The 6,232-nt window shown below is 47.8% G+C and overlaps 1 pseudogene; it reads left to right on the forward strand.

The window, feature by feature from the left end:
* The first annotated feature begins 1,642 nt into the window (after positions 1-1,642).
* LOC144339700 (large ribosomal subunit protein eL31 pseudogene) lies at positions 1,643-2,236 on the forward strand (annotated as a pseudogene).
* Positions 2,237-6,232: the final 3,996 nt, after the last annotated feature.

Consider the following 6,232-nt stretch of genomic DNA (forward strand, 5'->3'; position numbering starts at 1 on the left):
TCCTCCATCCTCCTCCCTCCTCCCTCTCTTCCTCCTCCTCCCTGCCACCCTCCCTCCTCCTCCATCCTCCTCCTTCCTTCTTTCTTCTTCTTCTTCTTTTTTTTTTTTTTTGAGATGGAGTTTCGCTCTGTCGCCCAGGCGGGAGTGCGGTGTCACGATCTCGGCTCACTGCAACCTCCCCCTCCCAGGTTCAAGCGATTCTCCTGCCTCAGCCTCCAGAGTAACTGAGATTACAGGTGCATGCTGCCACGCCTGGCTAATTTTTGTATTTTTAGTAGAGATGGGGTTTCACTATGTTGGCCAGGCTGGTCTCAAACTCCTGACCTCAGGTGATCCGCCTGCCTCAGCCTCCCAAAGTGCTGAGATTACAGGCGTGAGCCACTGCACCCTGCCTCTTTTTTTTTTTTTTTTTTTTTTTTTCCATGAAGACAGGATCTTGCTCTATCACTTAGGCTGGAGTGCAGTGGTACAATCATGGCTCACTGCATGATTGCAGTAAACACCAAGTGATGCAGAGGTATGGAGGATTGTTTGTGGATTCAAGCAATCCTCTCGCCTCAGCCTCCCGAGCAGCTGGAACCACAGGCATGTAACACCATGCTCGACTAATGTTTTTTTTTTTTATTTTGTAGATACGGGGTCTTGCTATATTGTCCAGGCTTCTGCCTCTTTGATTAAGGAAGCCAGTCCTATTGGATTAAGCCTCCTCCCGTGTGGCCTCATTTACCCTTAATTACCTTTCTCCAGATACACTCACATTCTGAGATACTGTGCATTAGGACTTCCACATAATGAATTTGGTGGTGGGGGGAGAGCGGTACAATTCAGTCCAGAACACCATCTTTGCAGGTGCCAGAGATATAATAGTCCCAGTCTCAAGGAGGCCTCAAAGATTTCTGTATGAGTTGACGATGCTTCACAGGGAAAAGATTCTATCAGGCACAGGCTGCACCGTGGCTCATGCCTATAATCCCAGCACTTTGGGAGGCCAAGGTGGGTGGGTCTCTTGAGGTCAGGAGTTTGAGACCAGCCTGGCCAACACAAAGAAATCCCATCTCTACTAAAAATACAAACAATTAGCCAGGCGTGGTGGCGGGGGACTGTAAATCCCAGCTACTCAGGAGACTGAGGCAAGAGAATTGCTTGAACCTAGAGGCAGAGGTTGCAGTGAGCTGAGATCGCGGCGCTGCACTCCAGCCTGGGCGACAGAGCAAGATTCCATCTCAAAAAAGAAAAAAAGAAAAAGAAAAAAAAGGTTTTATCAGACAGGATTCTCCCACCCCATGCCTCTTCTAAAAACTTGTATGCATCTGCTCCCGTCCTCATCACAGGGCATCCAGGCCTCCCTCCCCACTCCTCCAATTCAGAGTGAATTCCCTGTCTGTGCTGGGCACCTGCCTTCCCAAGCTCTCAGTCCGTCAGTGACCACAAATCACTCTCAACTAGCTCTTTCCCCTTCACTTGTAAATATCCTCTTCCCACTGCTGTCCACACAGCATGCTGGACAGTTCTAGACCTCGGCAGCTGCTGCCCTCTCCTTCCCCTTTTCTTTACTTTTTTTTTTTTTTTGAGACGGAGTCTCTGTCGCCCAGACTGGAGTGCAGTGATGTGATCTCGGCTCACTGCCTCGGCCTCCCGAAGTGCTGGGATTACAGGTATGAGCCACTGCACCCGGCCCACCCAGGTTCTTAACAGATAGTTTTACTGGGTGCTATGGTTTGGATGTTTGTACCCTCCAAACTTCATGTTGAAGTTTGATTCCACTTTTTCCAAGTGGGGCTTGGCAGAATGGCTGCTGCAAAGAAGGGTGGCGAGAAGAAGGGTCATTCTGCCATTAGTGAGGCGGTGACCCCAGAATACACCAGCGCATCGGTGGAGTGGGCTTCAAGAAGTGCCCCTCGGGCACACAGAGAGATCCAGAAATTCGCCATGAAGGAGATGGGAACTCCAAAGGTGCACATTGATGTGAGGCTCAACAAAGCTCTCTGGGCCAAAGGAATAAGGAATGTCCTACACCACATCTGTGTGAGGTTGCCCAGAAAACGTAATAAGGACAAAGATTCACCAAACAAGCTCTATGCTTTTGTTACCTACGTACCTGTTACCACTTTCACAAATCTATAGACAGGCAATGTGGATGGGAACTAACCACTGATGGCTCAATACATTAAGTAAAATTATTTTTAAAAAAGAAATTTGGGCTGGGCGCGGTGGCTCACGCCTATAATCCCAGCACTTTGGGAGGCCAAAGTGGACGGATCATTTGAGGTCAGGCGTTCAAGACTAGCCTGACCAACATGGTGAAACCCCGTCTCTACTGAAAACACACACACACACACACACACACAAATTAGCTGGGTGTGGTGGTGTGTGCCTGTAATCCCAGCAAAAGTGAAAATAAAATAAGAAATAAAAACAAGACAAAAAAATATATGAGAAGTTTTTTTTCTTTTGGGTAAAGACTATTAATTGGTATGTAATGGACTGTATCTACCTTCCTATATAAAAGGGTGTTCTGTATTTTTTTTTGTTTTTTAGACAGTCTCACTCTGTTGCCCAGACTGGAGTGCAGTGGTGTGATCCTGACTTACTGCAACCTCTGCCTCCTGGGTTCAAATGACTCTCCTGCCTCAGTCTCCTGAGTAGCTGGGATTACAGGTGTGCGCCACCATGCCCAGTTAATTTTTGTATTTTCAGTGGAGACTTAGGTTTCACCACGTTGGCAAGGCTGGTCTTGAACTCCTGACCTCAAGTGATCCACCCACCTCGGCCTCCCAAAGTGCTGGGATTATAGGCATGAGCCACCGCGCCCGGCCTGGTGTTTTGTCTTTGAAATCACTTTGATGGACTGCCTGTGATGCTCATCACAGTGTAGTCTGATGCTGATTCATTAATAAAACTATTTCATTCTTTTTTTTTTTTTTTTAAGATGGAGTCTGGCTCTGTCGCCCAGGCTGGAGTGCAGTGGCCAGATCTCAGCTCACTGCAAGCTCCGCCTCCCGGGTTTAAGCCATTCTCCTGCCTCAGCCTCCCGAGTAGCTGGGACTACAGGCGCCCGCCACGTCGCCTGGCTAGTTTTTTGTATTTTTTTTAGTAGAGACGGGGTTTCACCGTGTTAGCCAGGATGGTCTCAATCTCCTGACCTCGTGATCCACCCGTCTCAGCCTCCCAAAGTGCTGGGATTACAGGCTTGAGCCACTGCACCCGGCCCTAAAACTATTTCATTATTTTCTACATTTGGAGCAGAAGTTTTACTGGGTTAGCAGGAGATATTATTTTCATTATTTTTCCCCAACAGTTACAGTGAAGACATCAGCCAAGGTTGCATTCATCTGAAGGCTTGACTGGGGCTAGAGTCTTCTTCCAGGATGGTTTAGTCATTTGGCTATTGGCAGAAGGCCTCCTTCTGGCTGCTAATAAGAAGACTGTTTCTTACCACGTGGATTTTTCCAGATGGCTGCTTTGGTGTCCTCATGACCAGACAGTTAGCTTCCCCCAGAGGGAGTGGTTTGACAGAAACGGGAGGAAGCTGCAACACCTTTTAGACCTAGTCTCAGAAGTGACAAGCTGGCATCTCTATCATATTCTTTTCATTAGAAGTGAGTCAGCCAGGTGCAGTGGCTCATGCCTGTAATCCCAGCACTTTGGGAGGCTGAAGTGGGCAGATCACGAGGCCAGGAGTTTGAGACCAGCCCGGCCAACATGGTGAAACCCCATCTCTACCAAAAATTTAAAAAAATTGGCTGTGGTGGCACACGCCTGTAATCCCAGCTACTCGGGAGGTTGAGGCAGGAGAATCACTTGAACCTGGGAGGCGGAAGTTGCAGTGAGCCAAGATTATGCCACTGCACTCCAGCCTGGGTGACAGAGTGAGACTCCATCTCAAAAAAATAAAAAAGAAGTGAGTCACCGGCCATGCGTAGTTGGCCAACTGGACAGCACATGCCTATTGTCCTGGCTTCTCAGGAGGCTGAAGTGGGAGGATCACTTGAGCCCAAGAGGCTGAGGCTGCAGTGAGCTATAATCAAGCCACTGTACTGTAGCCTGGGTGATGGACCAAGACCCTCTCTCAAAAAAATAAGAGTCACTAAGTCCATCCCATATTGAAGGGAAGGAGAATTCAGCTGCCTCTCAATTGAAGTGTCATATCCAAAAGCACTGAACTATTACATATAAGGAGTGCCAATAATCCGGTTAACTAGTATTACAAATCCAAAAATTATCACACATTAGTCCCTGCACAAGAAAACTACAAGTACCCTGAAATCTTGCAGCTCTTCTGTGAAAGAAATGTGAGAGTTTCCCAAATGTGACAGTGGCCCTAAAAATTTCCAGGGTATAACCAAAACAAGTAGAGAAGATAAAAGAAATGTTTTCGCACTATCAAAAAAATTATTTTTCAATCAACCATGCTAGAGAAAAGACAGTTTTTCTATTCTTGCTATAGGAAATATGAAGAGGCAATCAAGGAGTGTACAGTGACAAAAATGTAAGAAAAAGCCAGGCACAGTGGTGTGCACCTGTAATCCCAGCACTTTGGGAGCCCAAGGCAGGAGGATCACTTGAGGCCAGAAGTTCGGGGCTGCAGTGAGCCATGATCTTGCCACTGCACTCCAGCCTGGGCAACATAGCAAGACTCCATCTCTAAATAAAATAAAGACAAATGGGAAAGTTCACGATCATTATTAAATTTTTCTATTTCTTCTTTACTTCGAATGATGTTAAACAGCAAACAAGAAAGCGCAAGTTGCAAAAGAGACTGCAAAAGGAAAAAGCTTTATCTTTTAGAATTTTAACAACAGTTTTCCGCATTGCTTTTATTTACTTATTTATTTTTTTGAGACCGAGTATCGCTCTGTCGCCCGGTTGGAGTGCAGTGGCGCGATCTTGGCTCACTGCAACCACTGACTCCGGGTTCAAGCAATTCTCCTGCCTCAGTCTCCTGAGTAGCTGGGATTATAGGCATGCGCCACCACGCCCAGCTAATTTTTGTATTTTTAGTAGAGATGGGGCTTCACCATGTTGGCCAGGATGGTCTGGATCTCCCAACCTCATGATCCGAGGGCCTTGGCCTCGTGAAAGTGCTGGGATTACAGTCCTGAGCCACGGCAGCCGGCCTGCCTTTTTTTTTTTTTTTTTTTTTTTTTTTTATTGAGACAGGGTCTCACTCTGTTGCATAGGCTGGAGTGCAGTGGTGGAATCTCCGCTCAATGCAGCTTTTGGCCCCTGGGCTCAAGCGATCCTCCCACCTCAGCCTCCTGAGTAGCTGGGACCACAGGTGCGCACCACCGTGCCTGGCTATTTCGTTGTTGTATTTTTAGTAGAGACAGGGTCTTGCCACATTGCCCAACCTGGTTTTGAACTCCTGAGCTTAAGCGATCCTCCCTCCTCCGCCTCCCAAAGTGTTGGGACTACAGGCATGAGCCACGGCACCAGGTCCTCGCCCCTGCCCTGCTTTTTGAACCGGGAACTGTGCATTTTCCTTCTGCCCTCGGTCCCACAAATTATGTAGCAGATCCTGTTTGTCGGCTTTGTTTTGTTTGCAATTTCTTGTGACGTCCTCATCCCATAGAAATGTTTACTTTTCTTTTTTTTCTTTTCTTTTTTTTTTTTTTTTTTGAGATGGAGTCTTGCTCTGTTGCCAGGCTGGAGTGCAACAGCATAATCTCGGCTCACTGCAACCTTCGCCACCTGGGTTCTAGAGATTCTCCCTGCCTCAGCCTCCTGAGTAGCTGGGATTACAGGCGCATGCCACCACGCCCAGCTAATTTTTTTTTTTTTTTTTTGAGACGGAGTCTGGCTCTGTCCGCCCAGACTGGAGTGCAGTGGCACAGTCCCAGGTCACTGCAACCTTCGCCTCCCAGGTTCACGCCATTCTTCTGCCTCTGCCGCCCGAGTAGCTGGGACTACAGGCGCCCGCCACCACGCTGGGCTAATTTTTTGTATTTTTAGTAGAGACAGAGTCTCACCGTGTTAGCCAGGATGGTCTCGATCTCCTGACCTCGTGATCCCCCCACCTCGGCCTCCCAAAGTGCTAGGATTACAGGCGTGAGCCATCGCGCCCGGCCTAATTTTTGTACTTTTAGTTTCCTCATGTTGGCCAGGATGCTCTCGATCTCTTGACCTCGTGATCCGCTCACCTCGGCCTCCTAAAGTGTTGGGATTACAGGGATGAGCCACCGCGCCCGGTCAAATGTTCACTTTTCTATCTGATTTTGCATTCTCTTTCTTA

Source organism: Macaca mulatta, chromosome 3 (assembly GCF_049350105.2).
Source record: "Macaca mulatta isolate MMU2019108-1 chromosome 3, T2T-MMU8v2.0, whole genome shotgun sequence".
Classification (NCBI taxonomy): domain Eukaryota; kingdom Metazoa; phylum Chordata; class Mammalia; order Primates; family Cercopithecidae; genus Macaca; species Macaca mulatta.